This window comes from Aphelocoma coerulescens, chromosome 5 (assembly GCF_041296385.1).
Source record: "Aphelocoma coerulescens isolate FSJ_1873_10779 chromosome 5, UR_Acoe_1.0, whole genome shotgun sequence".
Taxonomy (NCBI): domain Eukaryota; kingdom Metazoa; phylum Chordata; class Aves; order Passeriformes; family Corvidae; genus Aphelocoma; species Aphelocoma coerulescens.
The window spans coordinates 11,996,509-12,009,910 of record NC_091019.1 but is presented as its reverse complement, the minus strand read 5'-3'; the positions used below and the strand labels follow the sequence as shown (position 1 = coordinate 12,009,910).

General features: G+C 39.0%; 1 protein-coding gene across 3 annotated transcripts in view; it reads right to left on the bottom strand.

Annotated features, from left to right (window-relative positions):
- SYT9 (synaptotagmin 9) overlaps positions 1–13,402 on the bottom strand; it is a 66,442-nt gene that overhangs the window by 52,078 nt on the left and 962 nt on the right. The window lies entirely within an intron of this gene.

The window sequence follows — 13,402 nt, the reverse complement described above, 5'->3', positions numbered from 1 at the left end:
GGCACAGTTTTTTCAAGACGGGTTCAATTATAATCAGTGATACACTTTTCACATGATGCTCGCACCAGGCTCTCCAGGTGGATGCACACAAACAAATGGGATGTAGAGAAAAGACCATCAGCCTTGCAACCTTCTTGCAGAGTCATGGCTGCTCTTCCTTGGGCCTGTTCCAAGGGGAGAACCACTGATCTCCTTACCTCACTCCCAGAATTACAAGGAGTGTAAAGGAAATGTTGGTGTCAGGCCCTTGTTCCTAGAAACCAGAGCACCACTGCTGTAGGATACTTAAGAAAACAGCATGGGAACACTGAGCTTTCATGTCTTCTCTCCTTGCCCAAGACCTGCTCAGCTGGATTGCTCTCAGATCTGGGGAATTCCTTGGCTTTGAAGAACTTAAAATATTCTGCTCCTTCTAAGGGAAAAACAAACACAATGGGTGGTAAATTTACAGCCACAGTTTTTTCATCTTCTGGTCTCTAGAAATAGTAATGGGGGCTTCTCACTTCTCCAGAGACAGCTACATCCCACTCTTCTTGCTAACTGGAATGCACTGATGGGATTTGCTAATTTTTCAGCCACTTCAGCAGAATGATTTTACAATAATTTTTTGAGAACTTGATACTTTTTTCTTTGTCATCCAACACAGGTAGATAAGGACCCACCAATATCTACTTCTTATCCTGGCTCCACATGGCCCCTCAATATAAATAAAGAAAATTAGGCTGAAAGAATAAAATAAAATTACTCATCTGATAGATTGATTATATTAGGAAAAAATATACTTAAAACTGAATTACATGAACATTACTTTAAATCTTTTCTTTAGAGTCAGGTGTTTGTATACATCCTTTTCTCAGGAAGTCCCTGTGATCCTATGTCCTTAAAACAATTCCCACTACTGGGTTGACTCAGATGATTGTAGGAAAAAAGGAATACTACTTTGAACGACTAAAATGTAAACGTTAAGAAAACAGAAGACATTTGTAAGCATGAGATTACATTCATTAAGAAAAAAACTGAAAAAAAGAAAGAAGAGGGGAAAAAGGACCCAGCACTTCCAAAAATTGCATGTTCCAAACTTCCAGAATTGAGAAAGCTGTGCTGTTAGTGGGTTGTTGAGTAGAGTTACCCCCTGTTAATTTCTCTAGCCAACTTTCATGTAAGGGGTGGGTGATTAATTCTGTAAGTTTCCAAAACATGACTACAACATACATTGAGGTATACTGAAATGAATAAACAAATATATATCCTTAAGAGCAAATAAACTGAGTCAGTAAAAATATACTGTTTAATCTCAGTTGTGAGGGGGACACAAACCGGAAATGGGGCACATTAAAAACATGTCCCTCTCCAAGAAAAATACGTTTTATTCTGCATTTCTGCTACAATAATGTGAAGAGGAATACCATGACCATATTCCTTTCAGTTTCAGTTGCAAATGGTGTCACACCAAGAAGTGCATCTGCAATCCAAGCCAGGCCATGAAAGCAAACACTCAAAACTCTTATGCTGAAAATGGGGCAGTAAATGGCAAAATGCTGGGATATGCAAAAGATTACCTAAAGTTACCCTGTTGGAGCTGTTGCTGTGTCAGATATAGGCTGGAGTGTGTGGCATGATTTGAGTCTGAGAATGCAAATCCAAGCTTGCAAAAAGGTATCATGAATAAATTCCATAACTAAACATATGAGGCCCAGCACAGAAATAGAAGTTTTGAAATCCTCCTTATGCTTTTATTTAGTCCCATTTGAATGTGTATTCCACAAAAATCACTGCCTCTCAATTATGGCTTCCTTGCTGATAACAAAGGCACATTTCTTTTTGCTAACCTACACAGGAGGAAAATGTATTCTGTTTATTATTTATAAGAGTAAAGTGCTGAGAGGCCCCAATAGAGCCAGAGCCCAGGCTCTTGTTTTGTGTTTGCTATGAAAATAGAGAGAGCCATATCTGGCAGGCTACTTTCCACCTAAATCCTTGGGCCCACTGTTTTCTCTTGGCTGGTTTTTAGGCAGTTTTCTGCTCAATGCTTTACTGACATCACACTTGAGACATGCCCTGCTTTCTCTGCTGATTACAGACATGGCATTAGATGGAATTTTTACTGCATATCAGTACTGAAAAAGCAGCTGAAAGGGCGGGGAAAAACAGCACTGACAGATTTCTACAAGATCATATCTCAAGTGCCTGGCAAAATTAAAAAAAACAGCCTTAGTTTTCACAGTCCCCAAGTGGTAATCTATTCCAGCCAACTAAACCATGACTCCTGCCTCTAAACAATATCCCTGAGTCAAACACATATGTATTAACATATTGTTGAGTAATATTTGATTAGGAGGATTTACAGGCAGGCATCTCCTGTGCTGTTTTGCTGTTCATAGACCTTCTCAGGTGGGGTGAAGTCCTTCCCTTACCTTGAACCAAGTGTGTCAGCATCGTTCCTTTCATTCAGTTGCTGAGTCAGGAAATGCTCTGTCAAAGCTTGCTTTTTCCCCTTACTTTTTTTCCCACAGCTAACAGGTAAACGAACAAGAAACATTTGGGTTTTTAAAAACAACAATATTAATATTTACCTCAGGATGACCTAGGGATTCAGGATCTATTTGCTGTCATTTACTGGGAACAGTACTTCTTGAAATGCTGTAAAAGGGGTGCTTCCCTGTTCATCAAGGCTGGTTATGCAACACTTCTGTATCTAACATTTTTTCTATTCCTGTCCTAATAAAACTATTTTTATTTATTAGCAACAGTTCCAAATTTAACAACCCCAGCACGTGCTATACTATGCACAGTGAATCCAAGATCTTACGTGAATACCCACTTTGAGGTGATGCTTCTTTTAACATCAATGATTCTATGATTGCAATTATTAGTTGCCAACCATGTTTCAAACTGCTGGGACTGCCATACAAAAGAAAGACTTGCTCGTTTTTTACAGCTTGGGAAGTTTTATACTGCTGGAGTCCAAGGACTTGTATATTTCCCAGATGCAGCTGGCTGTTCTTGTTGTCACGCATTCCACTACACTCCTTTACTGATGGCTTTATCACATCCAGTTTGCTCACATTTCTTTCAGATAGCATTTTAAAGGCACTAATTTTTCAGCTTTCTGATCTGCTTTGCTTGGTGAGAAAATAAAGAGATTTTCACTGGCCTTGATACAGCAGTGAAGACTTGAGAAAGGAAAAGAGCAGAGGATGGAGGGACTGCACAGCTTCTTTGTCCCTCCATCTCCTGTACAGATATGTCATAGCAGATACTGTCAACAGGCTTGGGGAGAAGAAGCAGACAATGGAGAAAGAAAAGAGAAGACAGCTGTTAAATTTACCCTTGGCAAAAACATCTCACAAAGTCAGCAAGACCATCCTGAGAGGAAATCCAGTGTGGGAGAAAATTAGGGATGCTGCTCAAGAGAGCAGGACCTGGTGAAGTAAAAGGCAGTTACTGATTTGGGGTTTTGAATTCCCTAATTCCCCTCCTCCCTGGCTCTCATGATTTTGAATGAAACATTAATACTGCTTCAGATGCTTCTTCCCTCCAAGGCCAATCAGCTGCTCGGCAGGGCGTGAAGCGGTTGTTCATTTGAACAGCTAACGAGGGAGTGGAAGGATAGAGCTAATTCTAAGCCTTTTCCAGCACTGCTGAAGCTCACATTTGCCTTGACACACAGGGAATGACCTGAAGAGCCTCTCTCCACTTTGGGAGAAGAGGAGTGGTGCTGTGTTAACTCTGCGTAAACAAGCCCGACTTGTCAGAAGGGATAATTTTTCACAGTACGGCCGTAAACATCCAGTTTTAAGACTCGAGTAGACACCTCATCCTGCTTAGTACCATGGCAACAACTACCACTGGAAATCTTCCTCATAGAGAGGGGTACAGAAAAGAGGGAGGAAAAACTGCCAAACGACCAAAATGTCAAATCCCAAGCCTTCCATTTTAACAAAATTACTGCTCCTTCTCTCAGTGCACAGAGCCTTCAGGATAAGAAGTGAATCCTGAGACTGAATTCTGGATGTTCCTCAAGGTGAAAAACTGCTTCCCCCAATCTGGCAAGGAAAGTAAAGTTAAAGTGGTTGAAGATGCTGCTGGTTTTGTTGCTATTAAGGTCTGTTCTGGTTTCCAGCTCCCAAGAAAAAGAGAAAAGAAGGAAGAAAAATACATCAAAGGAAGAAAGAGCAGTTTTCGTTCACAGTGCTGGGTCTGACTTGTAACACTACAGAAGGACTGATAGAGTAATCACTATCAAATCGCTCTGGCAAACCTATACCTGTGCACTGCTATTTTGGGAACTGCTTTTAGCTATTTTATCATCACTGGCTCCTAGCAGCAGCAGGAAAGAAATCATCTTGACTAGTCAATTCGCTCTTTATAACACAATGACAACAGAACAAGAGACAGGTACAGAACGAATAAGGTAGGCAGGAACAAGACATTAACTTGAGCATGAGAGTAGATATAAAAATGTTACACCTTCTGCAGCTAAGAGAAGCTGGCAGGAACAGTGATGCTGCTGCACAGGGAAGAGTCAAGGTGACAGGTTTTCCTTATTAAGGGAAGCCACAATGGCCAAGCTTCCTCTTTCCTGATTAGCCACAGCCCAACTGTCAGCATCAAATCATGAATTCTCAGGCTGGCTTAGAAATCTACTGAACCCACAAACAACCCCCCAGTCAACAAACAAACCATTAATAGGACCCCAAGAAAGACAAAGAATATGGACAGATCTGTTTTATCTTTTTTTTTTCTACAGCAAACTCCACAAAGAAGCTCAAAAGGCTTCTAAAATCAGGACAAAAAAAGGGCAAGTTTTAGTGTAACATAAAATGGAAATAGAAACTCTTACAACAGAGATATAATACAGTATGTCTATCCACAGCCTTCCCTGTCCACTATGTCCCTCCAGGGAGGTCCTCAAAACCCCAGGCTTCACCTCTGCTAACTCTAATTTCCAAGGGACATCAAGTCTGCTTGGTGCTCTTTGGCCCTTAGGAATATGGGTGTATCTCTCTCTTCAGAGGCTTGGCTGCCTGTTCTGCTCCTCATGTCCATCTCCTGAGCAGAACAGTTGACAGGCACCATGCTTGTGTCTGCTGCACCTTGAGGTTTCACCCCTCTTTATTTGTGAAACACCTATGAACTTAGAATAAACAAAACAAATGGACAAAACCAGGTCAGCCCCTCACCTTCTGTTTACCTGCTAAGCCTAATTTCTCATCTACACTTTTTTTTAACTCATTAGTCATCTTTATTATTTGTCAACTTAAAATGACAACAGAAAGGAAGAAAAGTTTACATTAAATTTCTGTTACCATGGATGCCTTAGTGGCATCTGGAGAAATAAGAACCTTTCTTGATGGCATGATCTATTACAGGAGAGAGCACAATCACAGAAATAAACAAAATTTGAGCAACTGGTTTAGATTTGTGTCTTGTATTACCCCAAGTAAATTGGTATAGCTTAAAAAACCAGAATTGTACTGATAAAAGAATTTTCTCTTTAGAGCTTCACATATTTTTGAAGCAATACCAGAACTGTTTTCTCTTGTATTTAGTTGATAATGGACCTAAAATCTCTTTACAGCAGGTAAGAACTGCCACAATGCCACTGCTACACACATCCTACATCAGCCTTACTACAGGGAATAGGACAGCACTCAGCAAGAACAACTCAATACCTGCTGCATTTCCCTGCAGCCAGGCTCAGGAAACACTCTCCTCCTTTATGCTGTGGAGAGAGGACTTAGCATAATGAGTACTTGAGATCAGCCTGTTTAGGGTTGGCTTCCCAAAAAGAGCTAGAATAACTAGGCATTAATCTTATCCATTCCACTTCTCTAGGGGAAAAAAACAAACTCCTCTTTCAAATGGGTAAAACATCTGCTACAAATGGAAACAGAAGATCATAAGACTGTTGGTCTCATTGATCATTTTCTAATTAGCATTGTACATTCCTTTCTATAACAGTAGGATAATTTGTACAGAATTGCAAGTTGTAATTATTTATAAAATTGGATAGATGTAAGAAACAGCTTTGGAACGTCTTAATATGTATTGGTGAAACCATGAACTCCATAGCCCTGAACCTCTTGCAAACAACAAAAGAAGCAGAAAGCTTTAGAAGGAAACTCTGAAGGAATTTTATATGGCTGCAGACAGATGCCCAGTGAGACAACAAGGGTGTAAGATGGGTCAAACCTTATGTACTGATTGATTACACAGCTACTGAAACTCTTACTGCATTCCAAAATCGCACTAAATGTGACAAGAAAAACTATATTGTGAAAGTCAGAGAACTAAAACACAGATGAATTAAAGAGATTAGAAATGGGGCAGTAAATAAAATGAGATGCTGCTTGAAAAATGGAGTGGGAACACCCAGATGGGCAAACAACTGAAACATTGGTGTATGCACATATAATTTAGGAAAGGGATGGAGAAACCAGGCCCAAAGTAACCTGGATGGGAATGATAAAGACTGGCTTACCAGAAGAAATTTTCAAAGACAAATATTTTAGTGGTTTCTATACACACAGGAGCGGTCCATCACAGGGGGAAAGGAAGTATTTAGGGAGTTTCACAGACTGTAAGGTAGAATTCGGATATTCTAAACAAACTCCCTGATGGAAATGTAACAAACTGAAGAAACGTATTTTCAAGAGAAGTCAGCAAGGCTTTCTTTTTGTGTGCATGTGAAGCTCAACAGGAAAAAAAGGAAAGTGAGAAAGTATCCTGTCAGGAATTATCCTATTTCAAGTCCTCATTCTTCTTATTTGAAAGTTTTAACTCCAACATCATTAGTGCCTGACTTTTTTTTCTTACTATGGTGGATTTACAGCAAGAATCTGAAAGCTTTTTCTGACAGGTTATAGACTCTTCCAACATTTATCTTTGGTAGACACACATCAGCTGTAAATTGGTCTAAAACATACAGACACATGCCAGTTTCGACTGCATCTACTGCATTTCTGAATTCCAGCTAACCTTGGGAGGTACACAGGATCAAATCCTGCAGTGCACACGTCTGCCAAAGGAAGCCAAACTGATCTAACTTGGCTATTGAATGCCTAAATCCAAAAAAAGAGGCAGCTGAACGTCTTGAGCAGCTTAAACCACACAATACCCAGTGTGACTACAATAGCAATTGTAATGAATGTGCAAGCCACCACCTGTTATACACAACACTTTCTTTCTGCACTCTCCAAATAAATGGATCAAGCACTTTCTACTTAACAGTACAATAAGAGTGCAAAAAGGATTGATCCTGCAAAATGATGAAATTTAGGAACTGCAGTTGCAACTGACAGCATTCCTTCCATCTGTAATTAATTATTCTAAATTCTTATCCCTTGAACTAAAATTTTGTTAGCAATATGAAAGGGACATAAAGCTTTACGTCAAAATAATCTCTCTTTATCTCTTTGGTCTAAATAAAGCCACAAAAGAGCTTAAATGAATGACAAAATATAGCAAAAGATGTACAGTGCTATGTTCTTAAGTACAGCTTTGCACTACATCAGCAATGATCATTATTTTCAGCAGGGGAAGAGCTAAACCCTAGAAATGTGGTTTTCAACAAAAATACATAAATTGCAGTTTATGCTCAGCCTCTATGTATTACACACTGAAGCTGGCACAGAGCTGCACAGCCTCAAGACTGAGTTTAACCAGATCTGCTGTTATGACAGCAATAATTTCGGACTTACATTCCTACGTCTCTGAATTGTCAGTGTAATTAAACTCACACAAATCAGTTTGGAAAGGAATTTTCCAGAAAGCTATCGGGGAGAACATGTGGCTGATCACTTGTAGTTGGGTCACTAAATGTGTGGCTCACACAAATACATAACAATTCAGTATTCTACCATAATAAAATTCTAAAAACAACATTATTGTAACACAAGCTCGTGGGTTTTTAGGAATTAATAACCCATAAATCTGCTACAGTAACACCTCTGCTTAAGCAGTCAGAGCTTTGTATGCCCAATGTAAACTGTGGCCTGCTCAAAGACTATGGGTAATTCTAAGGAAAACATAATTTAAAAATTCTTTCCCCTCTCCCCCCCAAAATGAGAAATGTGCAAATCCCATTGAAATAAGAGCTATGACAAATACAGTGATCAAGATGTAGTGGCAAAACCAGTTTGTATGTACAAGGGCTAAATTTAGCCTACTGCTCTTCATCAGCAAAACTGGCACTTAAGATGGAAATTCAGGTGTAGGACAGACTGTATGCTATTAGGCATCCGAATTTTCCAAGGTCATTATTTTTCAGGTTGTTTTCAGTGATAGATATTTGTGTTACTTGCAGTTGAAAATAACCCATTTTCCTTAATGTTCTCTGCACACTTGGAAAATACTTGCATAAAGTGTGTGATGACTGTAGAGATAACCAATTTCAGATTCAGTTGGCAGGTTATTTCTAACTTGTAGTATTACTTCACAAATGGGCTTGCAATGGCTTCAGGAAATAAGTATTATATATATATATAGTGTATGAGTAAATACATTTTTTTCTTTTAAATACAAAGGGGTATAGTTGGCATCAGTCTATCTAACACAGTGTTACACATTGTTATAGTTTCAGTGTTTCATTTTACATTTGGTAAAATCCCCATATAAATGAGGACTAAAACCAAAATGGAAATGGGAGCCCCAGAAAGCTCCTACTTTCCACACCTGTACTGAATCTGGATGCAGAGGCCAAGAAGGGCTAGAAGGCACCTTCCTCTTGCCTTTTTCTTATAGACTGAAACCTTTCTTGTCCCCACAGTGTCCAGGAGCAGCCATGGGACAGCAGTGGAATAAGTTTGATCACAGGGACTATAGAAAACCTACTCATGTTTGGCTTCTCAAGTTATAGTGCTGCTACACTGCAGTTGCTTTGCACCTCTGAAAAACATAAACTGATTTCAGTAGTGCAGGGCTCTTTCATATCTGAAGAGTATTTAACGTGACTGTTCCAGCCTGATCAAAGCTCAGTTTTATCATGAGGAAAATCTTTGTAGTCTTCCTTTTCTCTCGTTCTGAAGAGTAAATCATAACTTAAACACCTAAACATCTTTAGCTTACCCATAAAAAGAACAAAACTACATTCTAGGAAAAAGTTATATGCAGTTACAGTAATTGAAAATCTTCTTTTTTATTTACATTTATTTACCTTAATTATAGTTTCAAGCCATTATTAAGCACATAGGTAGTCTCTTTGAACATGATTCGCTCTTTTCTACAATTTGTTTCAAAGTTTAGCTATCTGTTTAAAACGGATTTCCAAGGAAAAAAAAAAAACATATTAAACTCCTCCAGTATGACAGGAAAATTTCTGAGAGCCTCTTTGTTTAGAGGAAATTAAACTAGCAGAACAATTTAGAATTCAAGCAACAGGGAGTAATTGATTTTGCCTTCTTCAAACTTGTTCCTAACTTTTCAAAAGAGAAAAAGAATACTTATTTTTAGTCTAAAACACATAACATCACCTTATTTTTTTAAATTCCTGAAGGAGCATTTTGGTTCTTGAAACCCAAAGGAACTTGGGTCTCACACTTGTTCATTAATTTGACCTCAAGAGAGGGAATATGAATCATGCTTGTCCTCTATCCTATGAAGTCTCACACTAGCAGGAGACATTGAATACCATCAGGAAAAGAAAATTAAAAATATGGAAAGCAATGGCTCACAGTGAGTACCATAAACATAAAAAACATACTGGAAGTTATTTCACCCACTCAAATGTTTTTCATGTCTTTACAATTTCCAAATGTTTTTTTAATCTAGATAAATCTAGATGCACTTAGCGTCTTGATGCAAATCTTCAGCTTGATATGCTCCTGGAAGATTTGGGGGATGAGGTGGGAATAAATCAGGAAGTAATTTGAGGTATCAAAATTTATAAAATACCTTTGTAAGGAGTCAAACCACCTTTTGAAGACAGGTTTTGTTTTTAAACTCAGTTCTGAATTAAAGGGAAACCTTCTGAGGTACGACTTAACTGCAAGTATTAGCTTTCTAGGGAATGACCAGTCTACTGGAACAACACTCTCCACAGAATACCTCGGCTCTCACATTCAATCCCTGGGCTGGGAGGCCACGTTTATACCTCTTTGGCTTTTTGTTTCTTTGTGCTTTTTTCTCTGTCGTGAAATTGAAAGTACACATCAAAATATAAAGTACTGATTCGTAAGATCCTTAAATTCCACTCAAGACCATAACTGCAGCCTCTCATACATTTTGTCTTCAATATCCATCACATTTTCACATTTCCATTCCCAATTTTTTTAATTTCTTGACTATCAACTATCTTTACCTCCATCAAGTACTAAAGTCTGGCTTTCTGTCACTGTGCAATACTGATCTCGTACTTACAACCTGTAGAATACTTTATGCCTAATGGCCATCACGATGCCCACAGTATTCATGATGCATTCTGTTTTAGCATCTATTAGTCAATTTTAAACAACGTAATTAAGAATATTTTAAGACCCTGCTGGCTCATCCTCAAGATGTGTAATCCAAAGCAACAGAAAATCTTACTTTTTATTTCTGTTCATTTTTCTACTACAAAATTAATGAAAGCTCACTATGATTTATGGCCTGGACTTTTTTAATAACCTTTACCTTCATAAGCAGCTTTTTGTCTTAATTCCTCTTTTAATGGTCAGTCTCTGCATTAAGATTTTCTGCTTTCATGATTTTGTTGTTGTTGTTTTGGTTTTTTGGATTTTTTTTTTCTTTTTCCTTCAATGAATTCTTTTGCTCAAGCAACACCCATTCCTCCTCTACAATATTTGCTTTATCTGGTGTCATGGGGTGATATTCCATGATCTTGGAAGGTCCTCTGAGAGGTCCATCTGACTCTCCTTTATGAATGTATTGCATACCTGTTGTGTTCAGACTTTACAGTTTACCCTCATAAAGCCCTTCTATGATACAGAAATATTATTGACATTTTACAATGGAACAGAAAACGAGTCAGCTTATTAAGGTATCTAAATGCTTAAGGATGCCTATTGGGATTTTCAAGGTTGCTCTGACATATAACTCTTACTGAACTAATTGAAGATTTTTCACTAAATGCCTAATTTACATTTTTAGTTTTCTGAAAAGCTTTAAAATCTGACTCACTCGTGTCACCCTTTAAATCCAGTGGACCAGCGCATTAAACCCAGATCTCATTAGCCCTTAAACTCATGCTCAAAGCACGTGCAGCACTCCCCACAACAGGGGGCAACTGCATGGAAAATAAAGATGTGGTGCACACCACAAGCATCCAGTCCCTCCTGGCCTGAGTCACAGAGCAAACACTCAGACGGCAGGGAGCCACAGAGCCAAGCGCATCAGATGTCAGGCAGGAGGAGTGGATCTCCAGGGATCTGGCTGCTCAGTGCTGGGACTGAGGGGCGCCGGGAGGCTGAGCTTGGAGACAAACACTGGCATCAGGCTCAGCAGCCCCTCAGCTCCCTCCCTCCCTCAGTTAGGGGCTGGTTTTTCTAATAACTGATGGGGCACAGAGCCAACATCCATGAATGGCTTCAACCAAATGTGCTGCAGAATTGTCTGTATCCACCATGTTGCTGGGTTTAGGCAAGTGGCAACTTTATTTCAGAAACACTTTTAAAAGCATTGCCCCATGCACTAATTCCTGTAAAATACCTAATCATGTACCTAATAATGCACTTTTCTCCATTCTAATGGTGTAGACATTTTTACTTTTGGGTGGCCTAAGAGTAAGTTACTCAGTTTGACTAAAGCCCATCACACCTCGGGGGGCAGGAACAAGGACAGCTTCATCTCTTGCCGGGTTCTGACAAGGAGATGCTGTCCTTCAGCACTGCTTTTCTTCACATCCCTATGTTTAGGCCACTAGTGGCTGGAAAGGGAACAGATCAGCTGTCAGGGCTTTTTAAGGCCATTTTGCCCTTGTTAAGTCAATGAAACTCACTACATGAAGCAAGCAGGGTTTGGTCAGCGTACTTACTGCCCTTTGACTGCGAATCGTATTGCTTCATTTTGGAAGTCATGTGCCCTGTCTTCTTACAGCCCACAGCATCACAACTACGGACCAGCTAAATAAACCACATGAACAGCCAGTTTACTAGGATAATATATATTTTAATCAAAGAAATATGAGACTAGGTAAATTAACAAATTCCTGACATTACCACTTCACAGAAGTATTTTCCAAGTCAGGGCTTATGGGTAGCGTGTTGCCCGCTAGACCCTCTGAGACTGGCTGCAGCTGCAAAAAATAAAAATGTTCAGATTGAGGCCAATGGGAAGATGCTGCCTGCAGCATAATTGCTCACTGTTGTTGCACATTGGCTGGCGAAGGTTAGGGACTGCTGCTCTGTGTAATCGAGCAGGTTCGCAACAACACCGGAAGGCTGTTGTATAATAACAGTTCAAGCAAAACAGGTAGAAATAAACACACATTTAATTTTTTTTTTTTTTTTCACCTTTAGGTAGAGGTGATAAATTTTTACTGAGCACACCATGTTTTAAAATCACTCCCAAACAGATGCCAGGTACTCTTTTTGCCCGAGGCTGATGGAAAAAAAAAAAAGCAGGTAGCTTCTGAAAGGAATCTGAAAAGCTGTTATCCAAGTAGCGGAGGTTAAAGTCTCCATATGCATTTCAAGTAGTTTCGTATCCAAAGTGAGGACTGATTTAAACAGATGTCTTTGGAACCATGACCTGATATACAAATATGTGATTGATCCTTTAGTAAATGAAAATTACAGAAAATCACAGGTGTCTGTCACAAAAATTACTGCTTATATGAACAAAGTAATTAAATCTGCCTATATGAACGAAACAATTAAATTTGCCTACTTTTAAAGAATCCTTATCAAACATTGCATGAATCACTCCAATTTGAATATTTTAAGTAGTGAAAAGCCAGAATGGCTGCAAACAGCTTTGCATACAAGCTAACTGAATGACAGAAAATTCCTTATTCATTTATTGTGATAGCACATCTTTTTCCCCATCGAGTATGTTTTTACTTAGTTTTAGTTGTTTTCTCCAGTCCTTCAGCATATCCAAGGATTTGTCAGGAAGTTGCACTCTGAGTGTTACTCACCGAATTACAGAAAAATATTTAAGAATAGTGTCATTAGACTGCCCTATGCTAAACGGACTGATTTATTTCAGAGAATAATGAAGCAATGAATACAGTCTTGTGATGACCGGCTGATCTAACAGCAAGGCTTCCCAGTACTGCAAACGTTTATCAACTTCTCTTTTTAACTCTAAATTTCTCCTCATACTGAGCAAACTCAACTTGATGATGTAAAAATAAATATAATAAGCTGCTACTCTAAACTGCAATTTGCCTTTCCCTTCTGTCCAGAGACATACCCTTAATCTTTTCACGATTTTGTGCAGCTGGAGCTCAGCTTCCTTATGA